We start from the raw sequence: 19,734 nt of genomic DNA on the forward strand, positions 1-19,734 counted from the left end.
ATCTGCTGTGTTTTAGGTGTCAGTAATCAGTGACTTGAAGTCGATACTGAAGAATCATTTAGACAAGACAATATGATCGTGTCCCCTTTCTGCACACAAAGAAATTAGTCAGATTTGACATTGCCTAGACAGTGATGCTCCTATAGTTTCACAATTCACAAACACTCCATCATCAACCAAGAGTCTAATGTCTCCAGTAGTTAAGTGCCAGCACTGTAAAATACTCAAACTAGCACAGAGTCCTGGTGAATTCATTAAAGGATTTTCCTACCTCTTCTCACCTGCCTCTGTGAAGCAAAGCCCTGCCCCATGCAGCCAGGGCAGGGAACTACCCCTTCCTCCTCCATCTGTGTCTGCTTAGGGGAGCTTCTCAGTAGGAAGAGGATAGTGTGTGTGAACATTGGCCAGCGGAGATAGAAGAGTGTTGTAGAAGGAAGAGGGGAAAATGGGTAATTTGCAATTACCCCACCATCCCATCAACCAAAGCTTAGATAAAGACTGACTGGGAAATATAACATTTAGCTCATTACATTTGATTTCTCCCAAGCAAGTATACACATCCCTAGAGAAGGGCAGAGATAAATAACAGTGAATAAAAAAATTAATCCCTGCATATATCTGTATACTCTATATCATCTAATAGGTTCAGCACAAATACAACAACTTTCTCTTTTCTTCTAAAACTTTCTCCTCTAAGCCTCTGCAGAATGTGTTAAAAGTTGTGCAAAATGTCTTTCCCTGACTTCCTGTCAGCAACTCTGGTGGGCAGAAACTGCTCAGGGACAGGTATGAAATGTTTGATTTTTTTTTAAAGATGAAATGGTTTATACTCAGGATAAGCTTGGATATCCAAACTAATCTTTATCACAAATCAAGGGAATCCTGAACTAGAAGCAAGGAAAAATATAATTTTACATGTAAGTACATATAATCAGTTACAGTTACTTACCTGTCAAAAGCCTGCCTGGATTTATGGAAATAAGACTAAGAAGAGCATTTCTGAGGTAAGAAATGAACACAAAACAGAACCCAATGGGTTCCGTCATGGTAACTGCTCACTATTCAAGATAACATCCACTGCTTCCCACAAATGAGGCCAGCAATTCTAGCCTGGCATGGTGGCTTTATCAGTTGCCTGAGCTCTGTGTTAGGCCATGCCAACATTAATGGATTACCATGATTGCCAAATAAAAGCTGCATCAATTTTAACATAATACATACTTTGTGGACTTCAGCCCTACTTCTAGCTCTTTTAAAAAGAAGCTTAAACTATTGATTCAACAAATGAGAGTGAAGGAGTTACAGGTTTCAAAGGAAACACTGATATAGCTGCTTTTATCCTTAGTACTCTAGTCTTTTCAAGAGTATGTTTTGGGCATGAAAAGAGAAATAGTCCTGAAATATACACTGTAATTCTGTTCAATTAACCATCTTTAATGTCTGCATCAAGATGTTGTTGAGGTTAAAAATCCAGGGGTTTGGCTTTAGGGTGCCTTGGAGAACACATGGTTTTTCTCAGGACAGGCTTTGTGCCCATCGTGGGACACAAACTATCCCTTCTCCAAACCAGATACAAACAGGAGATAGCACAGGCTCTGAGTGCTTTCCAGCTGTGACACAGTACTGTCCAGTCTACTCTTCAGTGCAAGATGAAAGATCTTTAGACTAAAAGTAACCTTGTGCTGCCACGTAATCGTAATGGGCTCTTAACTTTTATCCATAAAGGAAAAGGAAATCAAAGCATGACTAAAATCTCACTGGAGGACCAGGAGTGTAGCCTAGTGGAAAGAGTGCTTGCCTAGCCTTCAAGAAGTACCACTTACATAGAAAAGCCAAAAATGGTACTGTGGCTCAAGTGAGAAAGCCCAAGGACAGTGCTCAGACCCTGAGTTCAAGCCTCAGGATTGGCCAAAAAAAATAAATAAATCCCAGGGGGCCTAAGTCAAAATGGTAGTCAAGAAGAAAACAAATCATAATAAATGCTGATGATGATGTGGAGAAAAGAAACCTTCATACACTGTTAATGAGAATATAAATTCGTGCAACTAAATTTTATTTTAAAAAATAGAACTACCATATAATCCACCTGTCCACTTTGGAGCATATACCAGAACTAATCAAGATACCTGCACATCCATGCTTGTAGCAGTATGTCCAAGAGCCAGATATGGAATCAGTTTAGGTGTCCACCAACTGATAAATTGATAAATATATTTACATCTATACCAACACCTTCTCACACACATACATATACATATATGTTTGTGTCTATAAATACATGTGTTATACATGTTTTGATACATGAGTTATACATGTATGTTCATATTTATATACATATACCTAAGTATATGTCTATAGGTATATATAAATATGTGCATAGACATATATATGTATGTATCTATATCTATGTATATATCTGTGTGCATACATATATATAAATGCAAGCACAATAGAGGTTTATTTCATAATAAAAATGAAATTGTAGCTGGACACCTACGGCTCATGCCCATAATCCCAACTACTCAGGATGCTGAATCCTGAGGATCAAGGTTTGAAACCAGCTTGAGAAGGAAAGTCAGTGAACCTCCACTTCCATTTAACGAGCAAAAAATCCAGGCTGGAGGCATGAGTCAAATGGTAGAAAGGCAGATGTAAGCGGGAAATTAAAGAGCTTGATGCCCTGAGATCAAGCTTTAATACTGACACAAAAATGTCAGTTTTCATGTTGTATGTTCTGATAGGATTATTTCACTAAAGCTAAAATGTTTTTTAAAAAATAACAAATGTCAAAGTTTCCAATCTTTTAGATGAGATGAATTCTTATATATTTTATTTCCTAAGATTTCAATGTTTTCTCTAAATTATGTATTGACTTTGTATAGTTTCTGTTTTATGTCTCAGATTGACTCAGCTTCCTTTGCAATAATAAATGATATCCTTAACAAAAATAAGTAAGCACATCTTTCTCTTTATCTGACCAATTAAGCTACAAGTAGGACAAGTAGGCTCTAATTTACCAATTTTCATTTTTATTATAAAACTTAGAAAGGAACATTTCTAAACCTTAATCTTTTTATGTGCTTCAGATGCATTTTGTTCATCTGAAAAATTGTTTTCAAGTGTCCAAATTATCCATTACAGCTGAGATTTCCACAATGACCTGCCAGAAATTAGGAGAAAAATATTTTCCAATGCAGTCAAAGAAAATATAAAAAGCATTCCCCATAAGAAACCTCTTACATTTATTATATGACTTAATGTGACACAGCATGATTACATAGAATTAAATTTCCTCTTATTTAGTCAACTCTGACTCAATATATCATATTAAAATGATTTTTTTCAGAATATAAAGCCAACTGAAATTTTTGTGGTAGGAACCAATCATTGTTTTTTCTTCTTTTTATTGGTGTATATAAATGGCACAAAGGCAGGTTCATTGTGCTATACCCGTATGTGTATTCATGCAGTCGGGTAGAATTTGCCCTTCTATTACTCTTTATTTCCTGCACCCCCTTTCTAAAACAACTTTAGGATCTTTTATTATTCTGTTTCCATGTATGTCATGAAATACTTTGCTCATATTCATTCCCAGCTTCACCCTCCTCTTCCACCCTCTGAAATGGTCCTCCCGCTCTCCACTTGTATCAATCTAGATTGATTCCATGTATGAGAGAGGGCATGTGGTATTTGTCTTTCTCAGTCTTGACTGATTTCCAGAACTCGAGGCCCTTACCTTTTTCAATCAAGGCTGACACTCTGCACTCAAGCCACATATCCATTTCCAGGTTTTTTGGTGGTTAATTGGAGATCAAAGTCTCATGAACTTCCCTGCTCCTGCTGGCTTTGAACCATGATTGTGAGATTTTGGCCTTATAAGTCACTAAGCTTACAGGAGTGAGCCACCAGTGCCCTGCTAAGATGTCCTGTGTTGAAACTGACATGAAGGCCTCGTGTCAATCACTGAAACAATTAATGGGTATGCCCACACAAGTCAACACTTCAGGCTCATCATACACAGGTACACACTTACAAGGTGTGTAATCAGGGATACTACCAAGATGGAAAATTTGAAAGTTATTATTCAAAACAGTATAATTATAATTATTCTACCTGTCAATTACGTAGCAAAATAGTGCTGATAGTGCCATCTTATAAGAACTACTCTCAACTGGAATAACCAACCCAAGGAATGAATATAGATCACCACCATCAGTGTTGGCAACCATTCTGGTACATCAGACTAGACTCAGCTACAATAACAAATAAGCCCTATTCTCAGTGAAGTAAAAGAATGGAGTTTATTGTTTTTTTAATCATTCGCCACTCAGGGACCTGCTGAGTAACTGAACAGCCACAAACTCAGAGAGAAAAAATGATTTCTTTTGGGGCAATCCTACGGTTTGAACTCAGGACCAGGCACCTGCTCCACTGATGCTCTACTACTTGAGCGACACCTGTGGCTGGTTACTTTTGAGATAAGGTCTCACTTCCCTTCTGGGCTGTTAACTGAGCCACAGCCTGTTACTGACAGCATCACCAGTATGCACCCCAGATTCCTTCCTGGAAACAGAGTGTCTCCAGCTTTACAGCCAGGGCCGAGGTGAACCTTTCTCCATCCACAGTTCAAAGCTCTGTTTTTGGACACATACAAGCAAGTTTTCCCACTGGTTGGACCTCTTATTGCTCTCTTCCCCTGACAATGTTCCTAACAGGAAGTATTTAGTTTAATATGCAAATAATCACTTGAGCCTTCTTTTGTTAAGGTTTTATGATGTGTTTTTTTCCATCAAAATGGCTAGAAAGGGAAAGACAGAATGGGTCAGTTTTTGTGTCAAAATGTCTGTCTCATAGACAGTACATAATTGTATCTATTTCTGGTTATGGACCAACCAAATCTAAGTATATTGCTATTTATTTTTTATTTGTACCCTTCTTTCTGTTCCTTTAATCCTAACTTTCTACCATCTTCTATAAATTATTTCAAGTTTTAGCATGCCATGTTAAGTTCTTTATGAACTTTAAAAATATATCTGAATTATTATTGTGGTAGCTATAGTAATTAAAATGTGAGAATCCTTAAATTTTTACAATCCATATAGAATTAATCATATAAAGCTATACAATTCTGTTTACATCTTCCCAACCAACCTTTCCATGATTGTTTTCACATATATGTACATATCATATGTGTATATATAATATATACTTATATATTATATTCACATATATTACACACATATATATTTTATGTTCACTACAAAATTTAATATTCTACCTTTTAAATAAAGGTAGAAATGAAGAAAGGAAATATCCTTTTATATTTATCATTTCTTGTTCTGTTCAGTTCTATCTGCAGTTCTAAGTTTCTTTCTAGCATCAGTACTCTTTAGGCCTAAGAACAATCTTTGCCATTACTTGTATTGTAAGTCTCTTGTGACTAATCATTTCAGTTTTATTGTAACCTTGATGTTCACTTAATTTGGCCTTCATTTTTTTCAAAGCCATTTTCACAAGATAGAAACTATTGGGCCGGCTGAGTTCCTTTTCTTATTTCAGTGCACTGCTTAAATTTCTGCAAACACCCACAGCTTCTGGTAATAGTGATACACCAAGGACAGCAACGGTTGTGCGTATGTTTTACTGGTGTTAACAAAATGTGTCCATTTTCTCAAACCTTCAAAATGTTTTTCTGTACCTCTGGATTTCAGTAGTTTTCCTATAATGTACCTAGATGTGGATTTGTTTGTATGTTTCTGAGATGAGGTTTCACTGTGTTAACCAGACTGGCGTGAAAATCCTGGCATCCTTCCACTTCAGCCTCTCAGGTCTCTGGGACTCTATACGTGAGTAACCATACCCATCTCACATATCCTTGGATATGTGAGTTATCCTTGGATAACTTTTAAGTTATATTTTAAGCTTATATTTTTCACTAAATTTAGAGAGCATTTTTAGCCAGGATATGCTCAAATACTGTTATCTGCCCCCCCTCTCTCTCCCTCCCTCCCTCCCCCTCCCTCCCTCCCTCCCTCCCTCCCTCCCTCCCTCCCTCCCTCCCTCCCTCCCTCTCTCTCTCTCTCTCTCTCTCTCTCTCTCTCTCTCTCTCTCTCTCTCTCTCTCTCTCTCTCTCTCTCTCTCTCTCTCCCCCTCTCTCTGTGTCTCTCTCTTTCTCTCAAACCTTTTCTGGGACACCAGGTCACTAAAGCTGTTCATTTTTCCCTCTGCCTTATTGGTCATGGTTGCTGACTTGTTATTTTGTGGTATATACTCTGAGTTAGACATGTCTAGCGCAAGCGCAAATATCTTATTCCAAATGATAGATTTTCAAATTCATTGTTCCTAGCGGTTCCCTCCTATCATCTCCATTTCACTTCTGACATTTCTCATCTGTTCACTGGTGACATATTTTTCTTCCAGTCCATAAAAATATTTAGAGTATCTTTAAAAACAATATTTCTCTGTTAACCCAAAGAGCTGAGCCATTTTGAGCCATTCGTGAATCTATAAATTGATTTTGAACTCAGAAATGAGAACTAGCAATTATGGTTTATTTTCCATTCTGTTTTGTTTTGATTTTGTTACTTATAACTTCTTAGCCAGTTGTGACCATGCTTTGTAGATACTGACCTTGCTACTAGCATATCATTTTTTTTTTGCCAGTCCTGGGCTTGAGCTCAGGGCTTGAGCACTGTCCTTGGACTTTCTCAAGGCTAGAGCTCTACTACTTGAGCTTCAGCACCACTTTTGGCTTTTTTCTATGTATGTGGTACGGAGGAATTGAACCCAGGTCTTCATGCATGCTAGGCAAGCATTCTACTACTAGGCCAAACTCCCGGCCCTCATTTTGTTCCCATGCTTTTCACCTTGCTCAGGTTTGGTCATCTGCATGTGTTCATTATTTTAAAACATTCTACAGAATTGCGTTGCAATGCTAAGAGAAAAGAGTCTAAGAAATATTCTAGCTACAATCTTTGGACTAAATGTCAATCACATTCATGACCCAATCTGATTATGAAAAAAATTGCTTTCCCCAGTCTTCCTCTCATCAGATCCTAGAAAAGCATTTGCAAAATCATGTCCTAAATATTTATGGAAAATCACCACTGGGTGACTGTGCGTGTGACTCAGTGGGGGTACATGTTACCCAGCACACAAGAGGCCTTGAGTTCCATCCTCCTCACGGCTGCTAAAGAAAAAAAAAGAAAAGTAGAAAAAGGAGGGAGGGAGGGAGGGAAACTACTGTTGACACTGCCTATTGTATTCTTCAATAACAAAATCAGAAAACGCAACATTTTATTTTCATGGCTACCTAGGAAGTTACTGTGAAAGTCTACTTTAGAAAAAAAAATATGTTTGCATCCACTAAAGACTGTTTTTGCCTGGCCAGGAGTCATAATACATACATCACCAAAGTTGGATGGAAGGTAAGTGCCTGAGTCCAGGCCCACAAGTCTCAATCTAAACATTCCCTATTTATCTTCAGTCCTTAGTGTTGCCACAGGCGGTTTGGCAGCCCAAGAGCATGGTCTGGGAATGGAATGAAACTGTTAAAGCAACTAATATGTGGAAAGTCTTACCTTTGTAATAAATGCAGATTTCCAAATGCTCATCAGACAATGAAATCCTAGTACTACAAGAAATGGAGAATACAACAAAAATTGATTTCTAACCTTTCACTGAAGACTGGAAGCCAAATATTAAACCTGAATAAATCATAGAGAATGAGGTAATGAAGTTTCTTGTCCAGCAAGTAAAAAATTAATAAAGAGACTCTTATGAAAAAAATCTTTAAAAATTAAGAACTCATCAAATGGTAATATACATAGAATAGGCCACTTTATAAACTACTGGGACATAGTACCAAGTAAGCTTTGTAGTCAGTATAGAACAGTTTCAACCAAATTCATGAGAGGCAGTAGGCTTTGAACTTAACTGTGGACTCTGTCATTTATTGGCCATGTGACCAGGAGCACTCAGTGTCATTAGACCAGTGTTTTCATCTGGAACTTGGATCACATAGTAGTCCTACCTGAGACAGTTATGGTATTACATTGTTGTATGAATGAGTGAATGAATGTATAAAAGTGTATCAGACTTAATAAATAGTATTATGTAATAGCTATAATGAGTAACTAAAAGATCATTATGAAATTACAGGGTACGTATGGGGGGGCTGAATCCAAACCTTTTTCCCTTTGATAACTAAACCATAAGGAATATTGCATTTCTACTTGAAGTTATTATGAAAGTAAGCAAAACCCACTCATAAAACATGAGCCATTAGAATAGAATATTCCAGGGAGAGTTCTGGAGAAAATATATGAAATGTAACAAAAGAGGAAAATATAACCTTGGAGATTTGACAAGTGATATTAATAGTATACGATTATTTTATGAATGTTTGAAACGTACATATGGTTCTATAATACTACATGTATATTTCAGTTACTCATATAATTTGAACTATTTCTTTAGCTGGGATGTAGCTTTGTGGCAAAGTACTTGCCTAGCTGATGCAGTGCTGTGGGTTCAATCCCCACAACCACATGTTAATTAAATTAATTAATGGAAAATAAAATATTTCTTTAGAATAGAACTCATGATGCTGGGTGCCAGTGGCTCACACCTATAATCTTAGTTACTCTTGAGGCTGAGATTTGAGTATCATAGTTCAAAGTCAGCCTGAGACAGCAAATCCATGCAATTTTTATCTCCAATTAACCACCAAAAAAGCTGCAAGTAAAGATGTGGAAGGCGTGCTAGCCTTCAGTGTGAACTCTAAGGAACAGTAAGCAAGTCCAATGCCTGCCCAAACCACTCTCACATTCTCAGTTTGTCACCATATCCAATGTCCACATGCTCCCAGGTTCTGTCTCCCCACTGCTCTTCCTGCTTTCTGCCCCTCCTCCAGGGATCTCTTCCTGGGTCTATTCCTGCTGTTTGTCTAACTTGCATGTTGCTATCAGTTATCCCCAAGAGGTCCTGAGGCCTGCCAGGCTCTTCCTACTACACCCCCAGGGAGAATTTATTCTGTATTTGCATTCACTTTCCTATGATCTCTCTTCTCCACAAGTTCTGAGTCTCTGTTAGAGTCTGCATTGTCTTGGTAAATATGTGACTTCCCTGACTTTTAAATCACAGTCGTTAACAAGTGAGTTAAAAAGGCAAAAAGATACAAACGGGGAAAAAGGAAGGGTGGGAAGAAAGGGCCAAAGACAGAAAATGAGTTCCATTTAATCACTTTCATGTACTAGTCCTAGGGCTTCAACTCACAGGGCTTGAGCTTAGGGCCTTAGTACTGTCTCTGAGCTTCTTTGCTCAAGGCTAAGCAACAGCTCCACTTCCAGCTTTTTGGGTAGTTAATTGGAGAGAAGAGTCAGCCAGTCTCAGCCTGCCCAGGCTGGCTTTGAACTGTGATCTTCAGATCTGAGCCTCCTGAGCAGCTAGGAGTACAGTGAGCCACCAGAACTAGCCCATTTTATTTTTTAATTAGAGTTCATTGATGGAATAGAATCTTCTCTCCAAATCCACTCATCTGAAGCACAGCATTTACCTCATCTGTAAGGAATTCCTGATACATTTATTTATACTGCTTTTGTTTATATTCCCACTGATGTGAAACTAAACCACAAGAAAATGCACTGCCTGTCACAAGAAGCACTGGCATCTGTTTTCCCCTTTTAAAATAATTTAACAAAATAGCAAAAGTTTGAAAGTGGAGGTTTCCAATTGGGAGGATGAAAATAATTCCTTATTCTGATGACTCTACTCAGCCCACAAAAAAAAAATTATACAGCAAGTACACCAAATTTCCTTTATTCTAGGCCCAAGAAAAAGAATTAAAAACTCATCTTAAAATTCGATAAGATGAGCCAGATAAGCCAGGTGCTGGTGGCACATACCTATAAGCCTAGCTACTCAGGAGGCTGAGATCTGAGGACTGTGGTTCAAAGCCAACCTGGACAGAAATGTCCCTATGAGACTCTTACCTCCAATTAACCATTCCAAAAACAAAAGTGGTGCTCTGACTCAAGAGGTAGAGTGCTAGCTTTAAACATAAGAGGCTCAGAGACAGTGCCCAGGCCCCTAAGTTCAAGCAAAAATAAACAAACAAACCCACCCAATCGCCCTCCAATGCATCCCCAAATAACAGCACTTTCAACCTTAGGTCTTCAGCACATGAGTTTTGATGGAACACGTTCTGTCCATAGCAAGCCAAGTTATTCTTCCTCTCTGTACCTTCTCTTTAAAAAAAAAAAAAAAAAAAAAAAAAAAAGAGGACAGGGCCAGGAGTTTGGCCTGTCTAGCATGCATGAAGACCCAGGTTCAATTCCTTGGTACCACATACAGAGAAAAAACTGAAAGTGGTGCTGTAGCTCAAGTGGCAGAGCTCTAGCCTTGAGAAAGCCCAAGGACAGTGCTTAGGCCCTGAGTTCAATTCCCAGGACTGGCAAAAAAAAAAATAAAGAAGACAATCTATATTTACACAAACACAACGGTTGTTCACCATAAGCAGCCCTCTATATTGAATTAATTTTAAGTAAGTAAATGTAAGCCTTGGTACCAGTACTCTAAGTATCCAATAATCCAATGGGACTGATGCTGCCCAGATAAGGAGCATTTCCATCAGGAAAGTCCTATTTGTTAGCATTGATCTACATCAGGGGAAGGTATATCCTTGAAGGAAGAAATATCAGCCCTGGAGTGAGTAGAGAATCTCATGAAGAATTCCCTTCCTTTCTGATCCCTTTTAACCAGCATTTATCAGAAAACCCAATGAAAACTGATGTAAACAATACAAGATCTTATTTGCTCTCATAATTCTCAAACCAAAACAATCAAAGATCTTATTTGCTTGTATAACTCTCAAACCAAAGCAACTGGGCACTGTTTGATCAAGGTTCTTGCTTTGCTTGTCTCTTTCTCTCTTTCTTCTCTTAACAATTTAACGCCTAGCCTACTTCTTCTGTGTGTTTACAAATGGCTATAGCAGATAGGAGATTTTTACCTGCTACCTCCTGTCACACACATCATGGAAGTGGAGCACATTTAGCTATTTGGGGTGAGGGAGGACTTCCCCCCAAAACTAGAATGAAACCAGTCTTCACTACCAACCAGCATTCCCCAAACTATGCCTGCTTAGTAGAGATTGGTACTTCTCCCAGTGGAAAGAAGAGCAATGAATTCTGGGAAGGTGCCAGCACAGATGCTTTTCTACCTCCAGCACCCAAATATGCAGGCATGCGCCATATTAACAGGGGTTAGGTAATTTGATCATTTCCAGCCCAAGTATCTGTGTTCTGAATCCAGGCTCCTCTTGTCCTCTCGCTCCAACAGGGAACCAGAACTGATTTATTTTAAACTTTTATCAGTATTTATAGGTACTTATATGTTTTCCTTATAACGTCTCTCATTCCTCTCCTCGTCCCTCCTCTCTTCCTCCTTTGCTCCTTTCTTCTTCCTTGCCACCTGTCACTGGTACCAGGGTTTGAACTCAAGGTGTTACTTTTGCTTGATTTTACTTACTTGGTGAGAACTCTGCTATTTGAGCCTTGCTTTTCTTTTTGTTTCATTCATTATTTGAATCCCAGAATAGTTTCAAACCCTAATCCTCCAGATTTCCGCCTCCAGTGTAAGATTATAGGTGTGAGCCACACCCATGCATGACATACTGTATTTATTTTTATTTTTAATGTGTATGGATATGTGTGTGTGCGCGCGCGCGAGAGAGAGAGAGAGCGAGAGAGAGCGCGTGCACTGAATGGGGCTTGAACTCAGGGCCTCTCACTTGTTAGGCTTTACTTTCTGAGTAGGTTCCCTACCATTTGAGCCATACCTCTACTTCTAGCTTTTTGTTGGTTGACTGAAGATCAGAGTCTCTTGGATTTGTCTGTTTGGGATGACTTGAGCCATGATCCCCAAATCTCTGCCTACTGCGTAGCTAGGATTACAACAGATGCGAGCCACTAGTACTGGGCATATATGTATTTCTCATGATGAATTTCTAAGTATATTGAGGGCTTGGAAACTGCAAAATAAAAAAGAGAATCAAGCTTCAAAATCATTAGTCAAAGTTGATTGTTTTGTGGAATATAAAAATCAAAATGAGAATATAATGTAACCCTTCTATTAATTACAACAAAAAGGAATATTAAAAAAGAAATACACCTAAACAAACAAAAATCAAAATGAATGAGAAAATGTAATGGAAAGAGTATTATGTTCAGGATAACAGGAAAACTGCAAAGCTAAACTCTATCATTTAACTATCTTCTGCCCAGAGTCAGCTAAATCCATTTAAACCTTCCACATGAAATTATTCTCATATATAATGTAAGATCTATAAAAATAATTGCTAGGATTAAAAAATAAAATGACTGTAGAAAAGTCTTCCAAATGCCTGGAAAATAGCAACCATAACATCAGTGCTTACTTATTATATTGTATCACATTATACAATAATAATTCAGAAACGAGAAATTCTTTATAATCATGTAAAAAGAAATAAGCAAGTTGAACTTACATGGATAAATTTTCTTGGGGGGTGGGCTTTTCGTCAGTTGTGGGGCTTCAACTCAAGCCCTGAGTGCTGTCCCTGAGCCTTTGTGTGCTCAAGGCTAGTGTTCTACCACTTGAGCCACAGTGTCACTTCTGATTTGTGAGTGGTTAAATTGGACATTACAAGCTGGCTTCTGTCCAGGCTGGCTTCAAACTATGATCCTCAGATCTCATCCTCCTGCATAGTTAGGATTACAGGCATGAGCTACCACTGCCCACCTTTTACATGGATAAGTTATAAAGACTTCTCAATGACCATAACAAAAAGTCTGAATAAAATACTGCTGAGGGGAAAGCTTCTGATAATATTTACTACATTCTAAATCAATGCAAAAATCAGGACAGTTGATTCAACAAATACTCTTGGAATAACTGCCCAACTAAGAAGAAATACATCTTAAATTTACCTTCTACAAATTTGCATCTAAGTATATTAAATATCTAAAACACAGAGTAGCTAGTATTTTTGCTAGGCTACAAAAATCCCATAAAGACTGAGCCTTACTGGCTCACATCTATAATCCTGTAGTGAATCAGTGGGCTGAGGTCTGAAGATCAAGATTCAAAGTCAATCCAAGCAGGGAAGTCAGGAGATTCTTATCTCCAATTAACCACCAAAAAGTCTCCTTACTTCATTATGAATGAACATATATACATACTCATATATATATATATATAGTACATTAGAGAAAGAGCTGGAATGAAGGTCTTGAAGCCTAAAACTAAGTCAAGAACTTATGTTTACCTTTTATCATCAGAAATCTTCTAAAGTTTTAAGTGGTAGAGCACTACCCTTGAGCAAAAAATCCAAAGTGAAAGTGCAAGGCACTGAGTTCAACCCCAACACTAGTACACCCCCCCCACACACATACACACACAAATTCCAAAAGTAAGTATAGGTCAAATTTATGTCTGGGGTAAGGAAGGCCATACAAAGTATGGTTGTATGTTGTACTCTTTAAAGGAAAAGAGGGATGAATTTTAAAGACACTTTTTTGATGAAGATTCTGGATTGCCTGACTCCAAAAATTGGCAACATTGGCTGGGCACCTGGTGGCTCATGGCTGTAATCTTAGCTACTGGGGAAGCTGAGATCTGATGATCATGGTTCAAAGCCAAACTGGCAGCAAAGCCTATGAAACTATTATCTCTAATTAACTACCAAAACAGCTGGAAGTGAATCTGTGGCTCCAGTAGTAGGGAGCTCATCTTGAGCACAAAGATCAGAGATAGTACCCAGGCCCTGAATTCAAGCCCCCGCACCAACACACACACACACACACACACACACACACACACACACACAAAACTTGTATATTTGGGAAAGTTTGCTAATTTTTCTCTACATCAATGTCCTCTCCTGTTGGACATCTGTTATCTGTTTTGTTTATATTGGATATGCATTTCTACTTCCTTCTATATTTCCACACACACACACACACACACACACACACACACACACCACACACCTAGGTCCGGTAGTTCAATGCTCCATTCCTAAACTTTCTAAGTTTTAGGTGTGATTCAGAATCTGCAAGAGCAATACATACATAAAATATGAAACACCCAGCCCAGGCTATTCCACTAAGACCAGAAGAACTAGCAATTTCTAGCACCTAAGTTTTGCTGGTGGTCACAGTATACCTTCCAGTGAGTATCACCATCTATTGGCCCTGAGGCAGTTTGGTTTGGGGTTGGTGATATCAGAGGCAGAAACTTACTGTCCTCTCATATCATCCTACTTGTTTGACCTTGAGCTAGGAGTACAGTGGCGATTCCCCTGACTTCTGCTCCTCCACCTTTTTCTGTCAGCAGTTCCTGTAATGTTTTCTATTTCCTAGACTGATCCCTATCTAATACACATATCTAGTTATTTTTTCCTAGGAAAACAATGATTAAAGACAAAAGGGAAATCTATGCAAGGTTTCATAATACATACAGAGTAAAAGCTTTCAACACATGACTGATTAATCAAGTAGAAAACAGATGGACTAAAAGTGATAAAATGGCAACATCTCCTTACAGTAAGTTCCTAATTAAATTATATTTTCATACAACAGTCTTAACATTTAAGTACTAAAAATTCAGAATGGATGAACTTTCATGCATATATATTTAGTAAAAATTAAGGGAAAAGTTCTATCTCTGTCTCATTACCTGAGAAGCCATCCATGTAATCGCTTGTATATGTTTTAAATAATTTGTTCATGTATTTATGTATTTAAGTACATATTGCTTTTCCTGCATAATGTCTTTCATGTATAATTTCCTAAGCACTTACATTTGCCTTATTCTTTTCTTTGTTTTATTTTTTATTGTCGGGGTAATGTATAGAGGGGTTACAGTTACATTCACCAGGTAATAGGTGTATTACTTCTCACACATTGATACTTCTTCTCATGTTTTTATCCCCATTTCCCTCCCCTAACTTCCTCCCAATCATCTTATTTCCCCCTTCCCCTTTCCTAGTTCAATTAAACAAATAAACATATATACAATATACCAGGTAACAAAGTCAGATACAGTAACAATATGAGATTAACCATAAGGGCAAAAAAGAGAAGAGAAATATCGTAGTACATTAAGAACAACAATCACACAAGATGAAGCTCTTGTTCCCATATCCTAGAGATCCTTTCATTTAGTCTTATCCTAAATGACCTTATGTACCTAGGTTTTGAGCTATTTTAATCCTCTGCTAGGAGAGTCTAGATGTGTACTAATTACTACAAATGAGGGTAACCATTGAGCCTATGTTCCTTTGGGTCTGGCTTACTTCACTTAATATGATTTTTCCAAGTCTTTCCATTTCCTTACAAATGGGGTGATGTCCATTCTGGCTTGCTTTATTCTTTTTAATGACATGTAGTAAATTTGTTAACCATAACAGTGTTATCTATTTCCAATTGATAGACATTTACATTATTTTACTACATGAAGAGTGCTAGAAGTGAAATTCTCTTTCACCACAGGTGTGTAAATTTTATTTAATATACATACACTTAATATATGATGTTGTAAGGAAACTCAGTCTTGAGAAATAGAGAAGCCACTACTTAAGAGCCAAATTATGGGCATTTATTGGAGAGCCAGAGGACTGCTGGTGGACTCTTTTTTCAAAGACCAGCAGCCCAAAATGCAGCTAACACAAAGCTTATAGATGCCAAAAACACATAAAGTATGAGGAAAATTAAACCTAAAAAAGTTATACATAAGCAGAGAAAACAAGATGAGGGCACTTAAACCTAATAGAAATGCTAACTAAAAGCAAACCATCAGGGGAAATCAAGGGCCAATTATCTAGGGGAAGCATAGGGCCAGTCTCCTTACTTCTTCTTGAATGAGCATGCACACATGCAGTACATACATACATTGGAGAGCTGGAATAAAGGTCCAGAAGTCTAAAACGAAGTCAAAATCTTTAATCATCAGAAGACATTTATAGGGTCAGAAATGTTTACTTGATTATAAGCCTACAGGTAAGTCCACTGTCACGAGACGACAAGAATTCATTTACTGGTCTAATACAAAGAGCAGTGAGAGGAGTCATTATCTTTTATTCATTGCCCGTGCCTACATCTCATAAGCAACAGGTATTTTTACTGTTGTTGCTACCATTGTGAAGTATGGATTGTTTTTATCTGATCATTTACATGATATGAGAAAATCTCTGGGAATGATTAATATATAATCTTTTTTTCGTTGAACTATAATTAATATTAAACTCTCATAAAAGTGGAATTCTATCATTTCTTTTAATGGGAGTTGTTCATTTTTTAATGTGTTCTTGATGCTGCCGTTTGGAGCTTTTGGTTAGTCAATTTCCCATTCTTCAGTGCACAAATGCAGACCTAAGCTCCTTCTTTATCTCACAGGCCTATTCTATACAACCCCTTATTGCATCAGAAACAGATACTGGGCACCTAGAAATGGCCCCTGTGCCAGAGAGCCAGTGGAAATTCAAGTTAGCCAATCCAGTCACCTCAAGGAACTTTGCTACTTCTACCCGGAGTTCCCCACACGCATACCACTGCTCCAGCTTCCTGTTATCTGAGTACCAGCCCCACACAGGGCCCTGCTCAGAAACCTTCCCTCGTTCTGGAGATGTTTGGTTTTACCTTTCATCTATCTGATGAAAGTGTCCCTGTGTAGTTTCGGTCCCCCCCCCAAAAAAAAAGATCCCAAATCTTACAAAATAAAGAAATCTTCCTGTCACAAAGGAGAAAAATAAAGCCTTGTTTTTGTTGTTATTTTTTGTCTCAAATATATCTATCCAGCCTGTTTGAGCACAAACCTCAGATTTCAGTCTCCTAAGTAGCTGGGATTACAAGCATTAGCTTGTGCCCAGCTTCAAAGCTGTTTTGATAAGAAAAATTGCATTGTATTCCCATTTTGTCTGAAACAGCCAGAAGGCTACCAGGACTGAACAAGTTGAGCCATTGGATCCTATATTACTATTCTGCATACATCTCAAGTCTCACTAGATTTTCCTTTTTTCACACACACACACAAAAAAATCCTCATTGTGTCATCTTCTTTAACCTGAAGGGGACACAATGGTATATTTTGTTCACATTCATCATTCCTTAAACAAATACTTCATTCTAACAGTAGGAAGGTTAAGGATATGCAGCCACAAACCAAACCCAGTCTTTTAGCCTTCCAGGAAAAAGCAGCCCCTGCTCTCAGGCTCTTTGGCAAATGCCCAGGTGATGACCAGGGTGTATGAAATAGCACACAGGTTGCTCCTCCCACTTCCCCAGGAACTTTCCGTTTTTTCACACCCTGTCTTCTGTTCTGACAAAGAACTGTTAGCAATAAACATTCTTTTAAAGCAACATCCTATAATAAAATGGATTAGATCATTTCTACCTCTGGACACCATCCATACATAAAACATGGAATGACAGCCCGAAAATCCCCAAGTAGGACTGGCAGCCTGTGCATCTCAGCATGTACGGGTAAAGTGCAAACTCTTCTTCAAGACCAAGGAGATGAAATAGGGACCCAAAGTGTGCAACAGGCAGATAATGCATTACCCACACACCTTTCTTCCCCTACATAAGTCCACAGGGAAAACAGCTGTCTATTTCTGTAGCCATTCTCCCTCTTCAAGCTCCCAAATCCCTACTGGGAATTCCTTCAGCAAGAGATAAATATTATGAAACACAACTGCTTTCCACTTGTCATACGGTGTTTTATTTTGTGTGTGAATGTGCTGGTACTGGGTCTTGAACTCAGGGCCTGGGTGCTGTCTCAGAGCTTTGTCTCTCAAGATCGGCCCATTACTTCTTGAGCCACATCTCCGCTTCTGGTTTTTGGGGAGTTTAATTAAAGACAGTCTCAGGGACTTTCCTGCCCTGTTGGGCTTTGAATCAAATCCTCAGATCTCAGCCTCCTGAGTAGCTAGAAATACAAGCGCGATCCACCACGGTGCAGCCCTCTCCTGATTTGTATTGTTTAAAAAAAATCTTTGAATTCAGAGTTTGGAGGGGAAAAGCAAAATTTCACCTAGGGTAATGGAATGGAAATGGTCATAGGCAACTCCAAGTGAAAATCTTAAGGACTAACTAACATTTTAAACTTTTCTGCCTCCAACAGAAAGAAAGTAGGTGCAAGCTGAGCACCGGTGGCTCACACCTGTAACCCAAGCTACTCAGGAGGCTGAGATCTGAGGAATGAGGTTCAAAGGCAGCCCAGGCTGAGTTCAATCTCTATGATCCAGCACAATAATAATAATAACAATCATAATAATAATCTAAAAATGGAAGACCAGACACAGTGACTCATGTCTAGAGTCCAGCTACTCAAGAGGAGACAGGAGGATCTTGGTTCCAGCACAGCAACGGTAAATTGACATGATGGCCCTGATTTCATAATCCACTACATTAAAAAAAAGGATGTAGGAACAGGGTTACCTGTTCTTAGCATGGATGTAAGTAAAGAATGTATACATTTAGTTATATCTCAAAGGGTATTTGGTAGTTTTCAAGATTATGCTGGACATAAGTTGGGTAGAGATTTGAATTCCAGACAGTGGAATTTCTCTACTTTTCCATGAAGAATGTCACCTTTTTGGGTCCTTGAACAAGGCACCTAAATAGGGTAGAGATCTTAAGAAATTATATACACAGCTGGGCATGGTGGCTCACTCCTACAATCCTAGCTACTCAGGAGGCTGAGATCTCAGGATCATGGTTCAAAGCCAGCCTGGGCACAAAAGTCCATGAGCCACTTATCTCCACTTAAGCACCAAAAATACCCCAGAAGTGACACCATGGCTCAAGGGGTAAGGCAGTAGCCCCCTGAGCTAAAGAGCTCAGGGACAGTGCCTAGGCCGAGTTCAAGTCCTACGACTGACATATACATATATATATACACAGAGACACACACACACAAACACGCACTGAGGAGCAACCAAGAGAACACACCTCCTAAACCACATTTATACCCCAGTATTCTTTAAGTACTATTTCCTGTATCTTTTGTGATTTAAGCAGTTGTGTCATTTTCTCAATATTAGAACTCAATACACACGAAGTACTCAACCAGAAAGTTTCTACAATGCAACATGCAACAGTGAATGGTGTAGATGAATGGAAGTAGAAAAACAAAATCAGACATATTACGAGAAACTGGTAGGGTCTAACAGCTGATTTCAGGTAGGAAATGAGAGAATAACCCGCGAGCAAAGGTTTTAGAGTTGGTAACAAAATAGCTGTGGGGCTTTATTCGACATTTTTGTTTTTGCTTTTTGTTGTTGCTCTGTGTGTGTGTGTGCGCGCGCGCGCAGGTCCTTATGCCCTTCTTGTTCTGTTTTGCTTTTACCTCAAGGCTGGTACTCTACCACTTGAGCCACAGCTTCACTTCTGGTTTTTTGCTAGTTAACTGGAAATAAGAATCTTATGAATTTCTCTTCCTGAGTAGCTTCAAACCCTGCTTCTCAGATCTCAGTATCTGAAGAAGATAAGATTACAAACATGTGCCCTCAGCACCCAGGTGTGTTTCTGGCAGAAATCATTTCCTCGAGTGTAGTCTATAAGGGAAAGCTACCACAAGCAGATACCAAAGATCAAAGAACATTCTGGAATTCACCAAGACCAAGATTTTGGGAGTTATAAGAAATGTGAGAAGGAACATAGGATTTTTGTTGTCAGTCTGTAGCATAAATGG

At 38.5% G+C, this 19,734-nt stretch overlaps 1 long non-coding RNA gene across 1 annotated transcript; it reads right to left on the reverse strand.

The window, feature by feature from the left end:
• Positions 1-3,121: 3,121 nt before the first annotated feature.
• LOC150060092 (uncharacterized) lies at positions 3,122-11,965 on the reverse strand. Its single transcript, XR_016536430.1, has 3 exons — positions 11,840-11,965; positions 7,581-7,633; positions 3,122-3,160 (listed from the first exon to the last, which is right to left on the reverse strand). It is a non-coding gene; the product is annotated as an uncharacterized LOC150060092 (long non-coding RNA).
• Between the last annotated feature and the right edge of the window lie 7,769 nt (positions 11,966-19,734).

The sequence above is a fragment of the Megascapheus bottae genome, chromosome 8, assembly GCF_031878675.1.
Source record: "Megascapheus bottae isolate mThoBot1 chromosome 8, mThoBot2.hap1, whole genome shotgun sequence".
In the NCBI taxonomy this organism is placed as follows: Eukaryota; Metazoa; Chordata; class Mammalia; order Rodentia; family Geomyidae; genus Megascapheus; species Megascapheus bottae.